Source organism: Sander vitreus, chromosome 3 (genome assembly GCF_031162955.1).
Source record: "Sander vitreus isolate 19-12246 chromosome 3, sanVit1, whole genome shotgun sequence".
Taxonomy (NCBI): domain Eukaryota; kingdom Metazoa; phylum Chordata; class Actinopteri; order Perciformes; family Percidae; genus Sander; species Sander vitreus.
In genome coordinates, this window is record NC_135857.1 from 15,225,902 (window position 1) to 15,242,845 (window position 16,944).

Consider the following 16,944-nt stretch of genomic DNA (forward strand, 5'->3'; position numbering starts at 1 on the left):
AGAGTACTTGCTCAACTTTAACAAAGGATCCAAGCAGTGAAATCATTCACTGTGATGGATTACATATCTCAGCAAGTTTCAGTTCTCCAGAGTTGATTTTCATTGTACAGCAAAACAGATGGAAACTAATTGCTACCTTGAGGGTAAGAAATTAATCTTAAACTTCTGCTAAAACATTAACTTTTTTCCATGGTCAGCAGTAATATAACATATGGACCTGTATGGACAAACAGTACATACCATTGTTTTATATTTCCAGTGTAACAGAAGTTTCAGATGACCTGTGTGGCAGTGGGAACTACACAGCAGAGATGAGTCTGAACCTAGGTGGAGGTGTAGAGCCTGGGGATTATGTGCCTGCCCTGGGGAACCTCAGAGTGGTTATCAACCTGAAGACAAACAACAGTCGGGTAAACCTCGAGGTCACCTCATGTTGCCTGTCCCCGACCATCCAGCCTGACCTCAGCAACTCTACCTGCTGCCTTTTCTCCAGGTACACAGGAAAGTAAAGTGAATGGGAAGAGGTTTTGTTGTTTTACGTTAAGAGGGGTAGTGTTTGCTGTGTTTGTTTCAAGGTAAAAAGGCTTATTTCAGGCAAAAAGAAGCAGCTCAAAAAAATCTGTAATATTAAAAACTAAATATAGATGAGCAGAGGCAGCAAATACAGGATGTACACAGTGGGAAATGTACAGTACGTTTACTGATTTATGTGCAGCCATCTGGACTGTATTTCATGAAAAGAAAAGCATGCACTCAATCTTTCCTAGTTGGCTTTTTTATTTTCAACCTATGTAACAGCCTCAACACAACCTAGCCAGACTGCCATTGCTTACAAACCTGTTTACTAGAGAAACAGTGTTATTATAATTCATCAATCAAGGGAGTTGCAGGTTCATTTCTAAGAGCTGAATATTCTCTGCTTAGTAAACAGAGGACCGCTGAAGGTTGATGGTGTTATCTCTCTGAGCCAGCATCACTCAGATAGATAGAAATTCAGTCTGCTCCTGCACACTTAGAAAGGTATCTAAAATATGTCAAACTGTGAATAGGCTGTCTGTTTGACTTTTACAGTGTATCGGAACAGAACACTTGTTAAAAAGTGTGAACACCTAGGACAAATCTTTTTAATATGTCTTCGAGGTAGAATGAAGAGAGACTGTAAAACATTTGTCACCCCGAAATCATAAAAGTAAACTTGCCATCAGCATACTGGTGAATACATTCTAGACGATAATGCTGAATTTAAACACATAACCTATTCACCTTATGCAGCATGAGTAATGATACTAATCTGACAGCAACATTAAGTGAAAGCTGACCTTTACCAATGGTTTCATTTCGCTTAAGCTTTCAGCTCAATATAAAATATGAATGGCAAGCTGCCTTTTTTCCTGCTTTCGTGGTTATTGATTAATACAGATTTAATGGCTTGTGACAGCCGTTTCACTTTTCCTGCAGGATATTCAAAGTTTTACCATTTTTGCTTTCCATGCAGAATGACTCTGCTATAAGGTTTAACTGTGTGTTTGTGTTGGGGCCTCAGGTTAGCAGCAGAGCCAGCGGGGATCACACTGCTGCCCAGTGCCCTGTCAACCAGTGCCAGCTTCACCATCAGTCTCTTCCAAAGGATTAATTACTCCGTAGTGTACCTACACTGTGATCTCAGTGTCTGCCTGAAGAACCAATCTGACTGTGAAAGGGTAAGACTGCAGTGGATGCGTGGTGTAATGAACGCGAAAGGGCGAGAGAACGAGCGGCTGAGAGTGATTTAAAGTTAGTGACACGGGGTGTGACACTGTGAAAACAGATGAGGAGTGAACAGTTGATATAAATGGGTGGGGGGTGATGAACTGGAGAGAGGTAAATTAATATATGGCCGAATATGATGGAAAAACTAGGAAGAGAGGAAGGAGGATTATTTTCAAGTAAGAGGATACATAATTTTCCTAAATTAGAAGTGAAAAGGGAGAGTGCAGGGTTATTAAAATAGCCTGCCAGAGACCACGTTCTTAATGTGACAAAAGTGAGATGTACTGACTCAGGCTGACAGCCAAAGACGCCCAGCGTAAACCATCTGTCATGTTATTTTGCACTCTAAAAGGGGTCAGATAAGGTCTTTGTAAAGTTACGGAATACACTTGCAGCAAAGGATACGGGCTCTGATTTATAAACTGAATCATCTGACAAATACACGTTATAGGGCAGAGGTGAAACAGCAGATAACCTCTGGAGACTCATTTTGATGTCTGCCTTTATACACCACTTCTACAGCTCTCTGATGAGGTTCCTAGTGTATCCTCATGTTTCAGTATCGACTGTGGGCAATGGTCAGTTTAAACGTTCTTCCACATAATCTGCAAATGTCTGTGTGCTTCCATTGATCTTTTTTTCCCTGTCACGCCTCAAAAAGGTGTTTCTTTCTTGGCACTTGACGTCAGGCTACATATTTTTCCTGAAACATTTCTTTTAAATATGAGCTATAGCTCAACTACCTTGTTTGAACTGCTCCAACTCAGAGTGGGCCGCTTAGATTAAAAGAAAGACTGTTGCTTTAAAGCCTATTTCCAGATTTCTGTTACTGCCCTTTCATTAAAATACAAACTACCACAAAGGAAAACAGGTGTTTAGACATACTTCATCAGATTTGCACCTGTATTATTTCAGTTACTATTTCTGTGCATTGTTCTAGTTATTTTTGATGATAAACAGGAACACCATCCTTCTTCCAAAAAAGGTAATTACCTTACTACATATTTCCCTTGTCTTTTTATAGCAGTGCCTTCAGCAGAGGAGTGCATTTTCCTTAGAGGGTCCAGAGGCTGTTGTTACCAATCTCAGGAATCGAATATCATTTGGTCCCATGTTGAAAGAAGTGAACAATTCTACCTTCCCAGGGGAAATAGGTAATTATTAGCTGTGCCTGAAAACAAAAACGTTTATTCTGAGATAACACAGCGTGCATGTGAGATGCTGCAAGACAGGAAATGAGCGATGAGCATGCCATTTATCTATAGCATTGGGGGAGATGAGACGTATAAGTTGCTCTTTGTGTGCACATATATAGGGTTTATCATGGAAAGCTACTCTACAAGCGCATCTTCTCTGTCCTGGTGTCAAGTCGAAACAGTTCTTCTTTTCTTCATGAGGATAGTGCATAAACAAATCGTGGCTGTAGCCTCAAGTCAGACGCCTTCTCTGTTTTGATTTTCAGACCCATCAGAGCTGGACCTGGTTCTGGTCATCGTCAGCCTGGTGGTTGGCTCCTCTCTTGTCACAGTGATGCTGCTGCTGGTGTGGCTGGCCTACCGTCGCCGGGCAATCTGGCTGCTCCACTCGGCAGCTCCACCATCCGCCTGCTGTGGCTGTCTGCGCCCAGGAGGTGACTTGATCCTACCGTGACCAAGGAGGAACCATTGCCAATTAAACTGATCACGTCTTCACCAAAATAGCTGCCGACAAATACATTAGTCAACAGACAGTGGAGCAGTCAATCATATTAACTGTAGAGCAGAGGCGGGCAGTCGTATTAGCCGGTACAGACCAGACTAGATGATGAGAAGCAATACAATTCACACCTCCTCTCAAAGGTGACACAGCGGTTGCAGTCAAATTTCACACTTAACCATGAGCAGTCTATTCTCATTCACTGAAAATAAACACCATCCCCAAATAGAAAAACTGCTCTGATCCCTTTATTTACCCTCAGTGGCAACAAGTCAATACTCTTTGTATCCCAGTTTGATATTGATAGCTTGTTAATACTGGTTTAATATAATGCATGCATTCGTGGCTTGACAGTTATATTGAGCCGCTGTGATCGACTGTTTAGTGAAAATGTCTTTTATTGGGTTAGAGAAAATTCAAGCTCATTTATTATCACAAGAAAACCTACACAAACCCTCTGCAATGCGGTTTCTTTTTATCAATCAAAATGACATCATATTGCATCAAAATATAGTAATATGATAATGGAAAATAATGCAAAAATGGTTCATCTTTAATGAATATATAGCCTATATAACAGTTCCTTTACAGAGAAAGAAACAGATTTTTGTTCTGTCTGTCAGGAAGAATGAATGATCATTATTGACTGACTTCAATTCATGCTCTGAATTTCTGACTTGGATCGTCAATCATTACAATGAAATAATATAAAGTGGGAAAAGCTGTCTATTTCTATTATTTCTCACATCACATACCTCATTCATGTTTAGGTTATCAGTGAAAGAACAAAATGTACTTATAACACTGTGATTCTTCTTTTCTCACTATGTGTGCAGGCCCACAGCTGTGCAGTTGAGCTTAACACACTTCCAATAGAGGCTGAATGCAACAGTTGGCCTTTGTGGATTTCACTGGTAGCAATTGTGAAACTGGGAAAAGAGTCTTGGACAACTTCAACAATTCAGTAATAGTGATTAAAAACTTAAAAACAATGTCATGCGTCATGCTGTGTCCAACATTATCTGTGACTTCCCGAATCCGACAATCTGACATTCACACCCACTTCACGTAGTGAATGGGCAAGTGTTGATAGGAAAAAAAGGAAGCAGGGTTCACGCTCTCTTTTTTCATTCGTTTCACAACTAATGTCACTTGTTGGGTTTACAACTAAGTGCAACACTATGAATGCCTTACAGAGAAGATTGTCTAAAATAGGTGTGCCTTTATCCCCATATTTAAATGATTAGGTGATTAGGCCCATTTCTATGATCGCCCTGCATTTGAGTCTGGCCGTTCAAAACAGCTACATACTATTTCTTGCCTTACTATTTCTAGAAAACTAGTCCTATTCTAGCATAACCCAACCGTAACTGTCAAATTAGTTACATTGTGCTTCATTCCAGGAAGAAAAAGAATCACCAATGAAAGATCAACAAAGTACCCGTAGAAGCTACAACACATCAATCAATAAACTAAACCTAAAAAAAGTAAATTGTAAAATACATTACATTAGCCCAACAGTAACTTAACAGTTACTTTGTGTTCTATAAGCAACACATTAGCTTTAGAAAGCTAGTATAATGGCTAGCTTGGTTAGCAGTAAACTATCACAAAACAGTTATAAGGTGTACCTGCAGAAAGAGTACCTACAGAAAATACAATAAGGGCATTTGGGAGGAGATAAAAGATGCTTTTCATTTGGTTGGTCACAGCTTTCACCAAGTGCAATTTAACTATGTAAGCATAACTCCTTGAGCACTGTGCTAGCAGGGGCTGCTATAGCCAGAATCTTCAGGAGGTATTTCACTATCATCACCATAGAAATTAATGAATGTAAATCAAGGTCAACACAGCAGGCAAAGTTTATCCAAAAAATATAAAAAATTTTCCTCTCACAAGCAAATCCTAGACATCCTCTTCTTTGGCTGACTAGGTCAGGATTCACAGTGCCGTTACTTTCTCTCACGTATCTCTGCATCTTTAGAATTCTGCAGAAATATAGTAGCAAAATATCAGAATAAAATGAGGATTTGATTAATGGTTCAATGCTCTTGAGAGATACACAGAAACCAATTAATATTTGAGTAAACACACAGCTTACGTATGCCAGCGTTTACCACCGTAGGCCTACATAGCAGATTAAACAACCCGTTCGCCTCAGTGCCCCCCACTCTTTCTTTTTGTTTGGTTATGTTTAGCACCTTCTATGCTCACAGAATATGGTTCAGAGACACTGGAGTTAAGCTTGTTAGTTAGTAGAGGACATGAGGGGCAATAGAAAAGCCTTTGGCTCCAGCCAGTCAGCTTACCCAGCATGGGGGAGCCTGCTAATGCAATTGGCTGAGCTGTGAGATGTGGGTTTCATCAATGAAGATAGACTTCTCCCCTCAGGTAGCCTATCAGGAATCTGATCACGAGTGCCTGGTTTTCATTGGAACATCAATCCATGAGCCTGTCCTAAATAATAGTGTGAGTTAGCGAAGCATGAAACTATGGCTGTCAGTAAATGTTAAATTCACCTATTATCATGGCTGTATACAGAGAGTTGAAGGGTTAGGGTGTTTGGGAGAATTTTGTATTGCAAGAAGATGATGCTTATATTACCCAATACAAAACAATAAAAAGAGTGCAGCTTTAGTGTATGTATGAGAATAACAGGTTTTATTGCAGCTGTGTAAAGCCTGTGCATTAAAAAATATTATGTTAATGGTGATGCTCTTTCATTTTTTTATCGGCTAAAAAAACTTATGGCAGCCCACCATAATGATGCATATATGTAAATATAATTCATCTATAATCTTAATAAAGTCTCACAATAATATGTTTACAGCATTTTCCATTTGTGATGTGTGCAACACAGACACACAGGCAATGGGACATGTCTAAATGCAAATCATCCCACAGTGCATCTTCTCTCAACAACATCCCTGCAGAGCAAGCCAGCGGATTTAAAAGTAGCAATGAGGGGGGAAAATCCCATTGAAGTGAAATTATTAATAAAATCTTCTAACCATCTCTTTGAAATGAAAGCCTAAACAAAGAGCCAGAAGCATAGAAGAAGAGATGTGACTGCAGACTCCTGACCTGTAGCTCCTCTCTCATGAGACATACATTGTGTACCGATTTACTTTTACAGTTTATAAAAGGAAGAGAAACACAGAGACAGTAAGAGATGGACAGCTGCCTGGTGAGCGTAGCACACAATTGTGAGTTTGTGGTGGAGATTTGCTCTCAGCAGGGATCATATTGAATCTGAATGTGCTATCTGCTATATGAAGAAAGCCAAGGGAGGTGGCCCAAATATTTATATGACTGCCAAAGCTACACAGTAAATTACATAGTGTAAAATATGCAATGTCAAAGTACATGGACTCTTTCAGAGTTATTACAACAACAGCTGGAGTAAGATACTGCCCAGTGTTGGTGAAAAAGTACATAGCTAAAAGACGCAGTGTCAGCTGTACTCTGGAAAGCTCCGCCCACCTACGACTCGTCTCAAACAGACCACACATTTTCACGGCGCCATTTTCTTCATGTGGAACGACTGCGGTAAGTTTCTCCTAAGCGACTATACACACATTATTTGGCATTTCAACAGAAGCAGCATTTAAGAATTACTTTATATCGTTGCTAACGGTGCACTCTAGTTGGTTTTATGTCTTCAAATGTCGAATTTTAAAAAGGCTAACGTTAACATGTTGTGACTGACTTCATGCCCCAGTAGTATTAAGCTAACGTTAATTAACATTAACTGGCGAACATAACGTTCAAACTAGACAATGTCAGCCAGATTTATTGTAAATTATCTTAATACAACGTGGAGGGGGGGTTGTGTACTTCTTGTTAACATTCAAATATTACAGGAACATTGCAAAGACTAAGGGGAGTTGGCTAAATTAGCTAAAGTTAGCTACATTTTATGTTAGCTTGACTAGCTAACTATGTGCAGGTGGCATGGATTTATTATGTTAACGGCGGGTAGACATTAAACTTGGGCACTGCTTAAGCGGTGTCCTTATTTTTTTCCTGGATATTATACAAAATTACTTTCGGTTTTCAAAGCAGCAGCAGTAGGCCTACTTTTAAAATACTTAAGCAGTATCTTAGCACACACTTATGGTATAATGTTTAGCTAACATTATTCAATTTAATTTAATTCATAGTATCAAATCATAACAAGGGTTATCTCGAGACACTTTACAGATAGAGTAGGTCTAGACCACACTCTATAATTTACAAAGACCCAACAATTGCAGTAATTATGCGGGCAAGGCGGTAACATTAATGTTACAAGGATGAAAATCAGAAGTTATCCTTTTTAATGTGTTTGACAGTAACATTAAATTTAACTGGCCATTTCTGCAAAAGTGCTGATTATTTCTCAGCACTTTGGTGGCTTGAAACAATACTTTTTCTTATGTTCAAGTATAGTATATACTATATAGAATACGATTCACCTCAAGTTGGCCTTGCTTCTGGGTTGTTCTGTTGAAATGCATGAGATTCTTATGTATGTTAAATAGTGACCTGTTTTTATTTGAGGAAATACTGCTACAATAAGCCCATCAACTTTTTAACTGTGAGAAATTGTACTTTGTACTTTTTTTGATACTATTTGCAGGGAGCATTCTGCTTAAAGCTAAACTCGGAGATGTCCAAAAAATGGTCAGAATAACTGAGCCAAATCTAAGAGTTTTTGACTGCAGGTAAGAATTTGACAATGTTATTAATAACTGTCTGAATTTAGCTGTTTAAAATTGATATACTGGAATATTCCTAAAATGATGGGACATTTTAAGTTCTCAGGTTTTTGGAACTGGTCCATTTTTGTATGTCTAAATTTCTTATGTGATGCCCTTTGTAACTACACTTTAATTGTGGATGCATTGCTTAACATATAGTTATGATGCTACAAAAAGCCATTTTAATCACTTAATAGTGTTTGTTTAAAATCTATTTTATAGGGTAAGGTAGTTGTACACTGTGAAATTATCATATAAATAATGATATACTTTTGTTTACATAAGCTTTGTTTTTTCTAGCATTTGCAAAGTTTGGTGTCCCAGCTATAACAGAAGATGTGAAAGTTGCTGACAGTACGGGGACTGAATTGGATGATGATGTTTTTGAGGATATTATAAAGGATCCCTCAACTGGGGTGCTAACCATCAAATATGACTCAGGTTTGTTTCAGTTAATTCATTAATGGATACGTTATTTCTTTGTTTCATGAAGGTCATGGTGTCTATTAAATAAGTGTCTTAGATAAGGGTTTATAAGGGAACTATATATCTTTTTTTTTTTCTGCTTCTCAAATCATGGTTAGAATCTGTCTCCATGATGGCCTCTCCTGAGCAGTCCCAACCATCATCCCTTGATACCTTGAACTCTGAGGATAGTCATCATTTCAGATAGCCCCCTTTTGTAGCACTTGCAATCTATCTGGGATTGGGACATCCTTCGACATCATATTAGTTTATTTGCAGTGGATATAACATGCTGAATTGTTATGCATTTTGTTTAAAGTTGGTGGAATCAGCTCTTACCAACAAACCTGGTGGGGAACGGGGAACCAAGTCCTTGACGGATGAAACAGGACGTAAAATGGTGAACATCCTGGCAGCTGACATGACAGAAAAGAATGGGTAATTTGTTAATAGTCGTGGTGTTCTCAATCTGTAAATCTAAATCCGAATCTAAGTGAATATGACTGCACAATCCTTTCTTCTTCAATTTTGCAGTACATCTCCACCCAGACAGGTGAAAGAACTGTATGCCAAAGGAATAGTGACCTTATTCCCGTACCTCAGTGACCCATTCTCTAAGAATGGCTGTGAGTTGCATACAGTAATAGTTAATGTTAAATGCTATTGGAAGTTTTTGAATCCTACCAGACCATGTTGTTTTCAATGAAGTATCCATTTTTGTTATCCTTTCTTCCTTCAAGGAGCATTATTATGATGGCGAGAGTGGAACTGGGTACTTGGCCTGGAGGATTAAAACTATTCAGAGAGGCACCGCTAAAGACAGGCGATCATCATTTGGAGGTAATACTGGAAAATGTATAGAACAAAACAGTCGCTAGATCAATAATTGCATTTGTTGCACAATGTTTCTCAGTCAGATAATATAATGTGTAACTACATCTTTCAATTCTGCTAGCTCCCTCCATCTTAGCAAATTAAAAAGAAAAAGCATCAGAGACCTACAAAGGACTGACTTTAGGGGGTGTCGCCTCGACACTGACTGGTGTGAGTGATAAACTGGCCTTGCAAACTTTAGGGTGATTTAAAGCAGTAGATGGCATTTTGATAAATTTTCAACCCACAAACTGCAGATTTTCATAAATTGTGAAGAAATAATGTCAATATTAACACCAGCATTGATGTGTTTCATCACAGCACAATCATATAATTTAGTTTACAGCTCAAAAAGTATGTTTTACAGTGGAGTACCGCCTTTAAAAGTTAGCCAGGCTACTAAAACTTTTGACATAATTGACATTTTCCCGTGTTGTGTAGAATCAGCCAAAGGATCATCTGGTGAAGACATGTCTGGAGGACCAACTGTCTGACGAGAATCCCAGTTTGTTCCAGAGACTGCCCTGACTAAAGATGAGTGCAGCGAAGCAATCTCACTGATGAAACATTCTGCTGATGCGGACACAATCAAGAAGAAAATGAAACTGACGTTTGTGTATCACCGCAACATGATCCTCGACCCCCAGCAGTCAAGCAACATACTGTCTGAGTTTCCATGTTTTAAAGACGTCAAAAGCTTAGTAATTGTTATTTTGAAAATGATATGACAAGTGAATTGTTTTGTAAGACATTGTAGTGATACTCCATACTGCAGGAATGTAGTTAAGAAAAAGATCATCAAACAATGCAGAAAGCTTCCATCCACAAGTGAGCTTGAAGAACTCTTGCTGGCAACTGATCCTCCTGAGGATGGCACTGAATTGGATGTTGACTTTGGTAAGCTGCTTGTAAGCCTACCTTTCGTGTTGTATTGCAATACATATATCAACATTTACATATCAACATAATACTAAGAAGCTGGATCTGTGAAAGATTTACGAGGACGTTCTGTAGCAGTATATTTAACAAAACTTTTGAGGTTTGACCCACCCTGTGGATGTTTTAGTGGGAGAACTTGTGATATAGAAATTCTGTCTGTCTGGGGGTCTTTTGTAAAGAAAACAACATAACTGAAGTGTGTTAACATTGAACTTGTGTTGTTACAGGTTGGGACAGTGACCTGTCATCAGTTTTACTGCTGCTACACCTGATTCCACCCTCCGCTCAGGGTCGGAAGAGACCAGGAAAGGTTTCTGCATCCCAAGCAGAGAAACAGCTTGTGGTATTCAAGGTGGTTTGTATTTTTTCTAATTTGTGGTATGAACACCTAATATTAGGGTACAAGTATTCATTCAATATTCATATTCAATACTAGTAGTGTATTGGCTCTTTCTGCATATTCTACAACTACTTATTAACTAGAGTTTTCCCTCATTTGTCTTCGCAGACTGGAACAAACATTCAAGAGCATCTCAATGCCACCACTACTAGCGCTCAGCCCTATCTCCTGGCTGTTGGAGTTAAGAAGAATGCATTCCACCAGTTCTTCATCATTCTCAACAAGAATGCCATACCTTGCAGGTCAACCTATTCTCTTGTTGCTTTTGACGAACTATTTAAGGCACATTTTGTGTTTGGCACATCCTACAACACCATGCTCCACAACATGTACACTTTCGTCCAAACCACAGTGTACAACATCGATGTTGGCAAGGTCAAGGAGAGTCCTCGTGTTGCTGAAGTCAGGACGAGGTTACTTCATTAGTGCTTGAAGTTTCTCCTCGAACATGAAGTGTTTTGTTTGTCAGGCGGAGTTATCTAGTTCAAATATGCTTGTTGGGCATTTATGATTAGTTCACGGTTACTTACCTGGAAAAAATCTCAGGCTTAAATGTGCTCAGACTGGATGTGGCTGTGTGTTTGGTACGTTTTCTGGTTTTAGGAAACATTTAAACACAAAACACACTGAGTATATTGACCAACAGGTTGACCCTGATGTTTATTTAAGCAGCATTGGAGAGGCAGTGACCACTAATGTACAGGAGACAGCTACAACGTCACGGACAGTTAATGAACATGAGGTAGCCACATCTACTCTGTTGAAAAAGTCCAACAGGAGCACTCTAGATATGTGTGCCTCTGCTGTTGCACAACTAAAAGCAGCTGGATTAAGTCAATCTACTGTAAATAGTTTTGTTTTCTCCATGGAAGAAGTGTTTTTTGAGATTCATAGTCAAGCTAAAGATGCAGCTTTGCAGTGCTCATCTCCACAGGACACAGAAAATAAGAACAGACTAGAACAATCTTTGCAAAAGTTGGAAAACCCCTTCACACCCTTAAATTCAGAAGCTAAACGAAATAAACACTTCAAAGAGAAATGGGGAATCGTAGAACCTGTTGAAAAGGTGCTTGGCACAAGATTTGACAGCAGAAGAAACAAAACAACTGGGACATACGATCAGGTCGTAACTGACAAGTTCGCATATATTCCTATTTTAGAAACACTAAAGGCAATTTTTCAAAACCCAGAACTTGCAGACATGTTCCAGCCCAGGCACATGCCCAAGGAAGGTGTGTATGCAGACTTGAGAGATGCCGCCTATTTTAAAAAAGTCCCTTATTCTCTATAGAAAAAGATGCCTTACAGATACAGCTATTTTATGACTTTGAAACAGCAAACCCCTTGGGGTCTAAAAAGGGTATACACAAATTAGGTGCTATATATTTTACATTAAGGAATTTTCCCCCAATCTTTAATTCATCATTGATAAATATTCATTTGTGTGCTCTTTTCCATGCGCAGGACATCAAGCGTTATGGTTTTAATTTGATACTTGAGCCACTTGTCAGTGATCTTAAAGTACTCGAGACAGAGGGACTTAAAGTTCCCAGATTGAAAGATGTGATTCACGGTACCATAGTTCAGGTCACTGGTGATAATCTTGGGTTGCTTGGTTTGTTTGGCTTTGTGGAGTCATTTGGGGCACGGTATTGTTGTCGTTTCTGTCTCCTTGAGAAAGATTGTTTTCAAACTGTGTTCTGTGAAGATGAGCCAGAAGTTGTACTACGAACTATCGAGATGCACAAACTGCACTGTCAAACTTTACAAACAGATCCTACACTACCTCATATATATGGTGTCAAACGCATTTGTCTGTTGAATTCACTACAGTATTTTAATACAGCCAACAATTTTTCTGTAGATATAATGCACGATATTTTGGAAGGAGTTGCTCAGTTTGAAGTCAAACTTGTCCTGCAGTACATTAAGGAAAACTTCCTAAATGCTGAATAACTGGCTGGTAGAATACATGCTGTTGACTATGGTTACAATCAGCAGCGAAACCGTCCACCTAGAGTAAAGTTGTTTTAAGTAATGATTTGGGGTTGAATGCTATACAGTCTTGGTGCTTATTACGTAATATGCCTTTGCTATTTGGTGATTTAATACAGTCAGATGACCAGCACTGGCATCTTCTACTTTTGCTTCTACACATTAACATTGTATTTTCACCAGTCCTTACAGGAGGCATGACCATTTACCTCAAACATTTAATCATTGATCATCATCAGCTCTTCAAGAAGTTGTTTCTTGCAATCAATCTCTTACCAAAGCATCACTTCATGATTCATTACCCTCGTAATATAAAAAAACATCGGCCCAGTTCTGCACATGTGGTACATGAGTTATGAAGCTAAACATAATTTTTTCAAGAAGCAATTAAAAAGCTTTAAAAAATGTAACAAAAACATTAGCCAAAAAGCACCAAAGTTGTATGGCAATGTATCAACAGTCCTTTAGCAAGGAAAGATTAACTTTAGGTTCGGGGAAGATGGTGACACTTTCAAGATTGCTTTCAAATTTGGGGCGGTATTGTCTACCAGTGTGTTTTCTGCCAAGTGGATAAAACCTCACGGTACAGAGTACCGCCGTGACTTCATTATTTGTACTGAGGTAGCATTTGAGATGCCTGTATTTTGTAAAATCTAAATTATTGCTGTGAAAGATGACTGTGTATTGCTCTGTGGAAAACTGATGGAAACAATGTGTTTTGATCACCATTACTATGCCTTTAAGGTCAGGATGCATCCAGACAGGGTTCAAAAGGTGATCAACATTAATGAACTGTGTTACTTTAAACCTTTTGATGTTCAAATGAAGTACGGAACGACAGATTCCTTCTTGTATGTTGTTCCCTATTGCCATTTTATGGAGACCTAAGGTCAATGTTTTAAAAAGGGATTTGTATTCTTCATATTTTAGCCTGACATAGTTGAGCTGATAATAAAAATTTGAAATGCATTATTTTTTGGTAAGTTGTGATTTTTACTCACTTAATGGTGTATTTGGTGTAACTTGACACTAAAAGTGTGAAATTAATACTGCTGAGATTTATTTCCGTGACACTATACAGTGTTAGAATTTGACTCTAGCTTGTTTTTCACTGCAAGATAGTCAATTATCAACACAATAGTGTTGAACGTCAACACTTAGTTATTTTACCCTTGAGTGTCAACTTTTAATAACTCCATGCAGTGTTAAACTGGACTGGAATCAAACTCAATCAGAGTTGATTTGTTATTGTAGAAGAGTAAATGATCAACTCTTCCAAGGGTAATATTTACACTCCAGTGTTATTTAACCTTTTAAACACTATGAAAAGAGTCAATTTAACACTAATTCAGAGTGGGACCAAATACACTCAGGAATAGTGTTAAAGAGTTAAATTTAAGTGTTACTTTAACACTTCAAAATGTAATGTGTACTAGTGGCATACAGGAACAATTTGTATAAATGTTTGTGTGTATCTATAATTGCTTATCTGAGTTCATCTATTTCTTTAACATTGCAGCAAAACACATCGTTAATGTCCCCAGATAAAGTCAGCCGTGAAGGTGGTTGAGTGGTGGTAAAATATAACTGAAGAGCCTATAAAACAGAGCAGCAGGTGGGAATAAGAGGGGAGAGGGTAGAGGACATCTTTGTTTCCTCATCTTCTTGAATGAGCTTCCTATTATGGTAATCCTCTCACATAAGCCAGGCAGTTTAAATCTTTTCTCTCAAATAACGCCCTGCTTTAATGATGCGGTTAAGATGAAATCCACAATTTCGAGGTCTAGGTCAAGTACAAGGCAGTTCACACATCACAGGCCCTACACCGTCAGTGAAGTCAGCTTGTAGCTATGCAAAATTCACAATTCATCTTAACTAATTATTATCTAATAATTATCAATTTACAGTGTGCTAAATGCATTCCGTGACCTGCTCCAGCAGAGAACGACGCAATATCTTTTTCTAACTGAAACCAATTTTTCCGCACAAAAGAAATAATTCCCTTCTTTTTTTCTGTTGAAAACAATAAGCCTCCACACAAAATTCGGTTTCAAAGCTTTTAATCTCAACAACAATAACCAGCCAGACTGTTCGTGATTGATATGAGAGAAATGAAGCTCAGTTATGGCTGTCACAGTAAATACTTTTATACATAACGAATGCTTGAGCTTTGCCAGCAAAGTATTTTTCAACGCAATTTACCAACCAGTGTAGGACTGTAAATGAATAAGTAGTATACAGTGGTCTTATGAATGTGATTATTTTGACAGAATTTTCTTTAATTGGTTTAACTGAACATGTTTGGTATTGTAACAAAACTACAAAAGTATTACATCCTTTCATTACCACTGCTTGATGGTAAATGGACTGCATTTATATAGCGCCTTCCTACCGGACAAAGTGCTCTACAATTTGCTTCTCATTCACCCATTCACACACACATATTCACACACCAATGGTGGCGATGGTGCCCATCGGGAGCAAATGGGGTTCAGTGTCTTGCTCAAAGACACTTCGCCACGCGGACAGGAGGATGGTCATCCTCCTGTAGCAGCTCTACCTCCTGAGCCACAGTTGCCCCATATAACAGCAAAGTAATTCTTATGTGTTTGCACATTGGTTTGGAAAACTCTGTTTAGACTAAAGTGACAGTTAAAGCCAGAGTGAAGATGTTGGTACCATGTAAAACTATACTAAACTAGATAAAAAGAATCCATCGGTACCAACCAATGACATGCTAGCTTGTAGCTAAATAACGTTTCAATAGGCCATCTGACTGAAGTCTCTGCTGGAAATTACCACTCCCCGACTAAGAAATAGATCGGCACATAACCCCCCCCGTAATAGTGTTGAGCTTTAGGTGGTGGTTATCAAATGTTGTTGCCTTTGAACAGAGCCAGGCTAGCTGTTTCACCCATGTTTCTAGATTTTATACTAAACAAAGCTAACCATCTGCTGGCTTTAGCTTCATATTCAGACAAGTAGCATACTTTTAGTGTTTGTTTTCATATACATAAATCCAGTTATGTAATGTAAACATTATTTAAAAAGTGCATGGGACAGACGCAAGCACGCGCTATGGAGAATTGACATATTCTCAAACTGCCGAATACTGAGCCGTTCCATTGGAGCTGCTGGGGGGCTAAGTGCCTTGTTAAAGTGCAGTTTGATAGAAGTGGATGGTTCATTAGGCAGTTCATTTACTGTATATATAGACCCAAATTACAATGGGAATATGAATATATATATATATATATATATATATATATATATATATATATATATATATATATATATATATTAGGGCTGTCAGCGTTAACGTGTTAATCGCGATGCGATTAAGGGCCGACGCGATTAATTTTTTAAAATCACATTAATCGCATGCCGGCATTTATTAATTTATTTTACACTTCACTCGGCTTTGCGTTGTGCCTAACAGGCTACTATTTTGACCCTTTGCAGCACCGTTACTTATAATCAAGCTGCCACTTCCTCCTAACACATCCTGCTGTTGTTTGCAGGCTGCAGGCATGATGGAGAAAGACAGCAGCAATAACTCTGAATGGAGCTTTTTATTTTCCAAAACTCCCGGATGGCTCGTAGACAAGTCAAAAGCCATATGCACATTGTGTAAAGCCGAATGAAAATATCACCGAAGCACATGAAGCTTGAGCTTCCACCAACGGAGCTAAGCATAGTAGTACAGTTAACGTGATGCTACCCGCTAGCAGGCTAACTAACTGCAGACCTGTCAGCATCGTAGAGGACTCGGGTCTTAAAGACGTACTACGGTTGACCTGTCTCGTTGCCGTCGAGGGAGACAGTAGTTTCACCATACACATACCACAGGGAGAAAGCAGCCACACTGGAACTGCTGCAAGGTGCTTCAAACGCTGTCTCATTAACCGGTGGACGTCAGTGAGTAATCAACATTATTTAGGAGTTACTAAACACTATATTGACTCTAGTAAGGATAGGGATTTTTAGTTTTTTAGTTAGGTACTTGGAGGAATTGTGCAATAATGACAGATTCACACATTTTTCTTTTGTTTACAGTAAATAAATACTTACAAATCTTAAAATCAA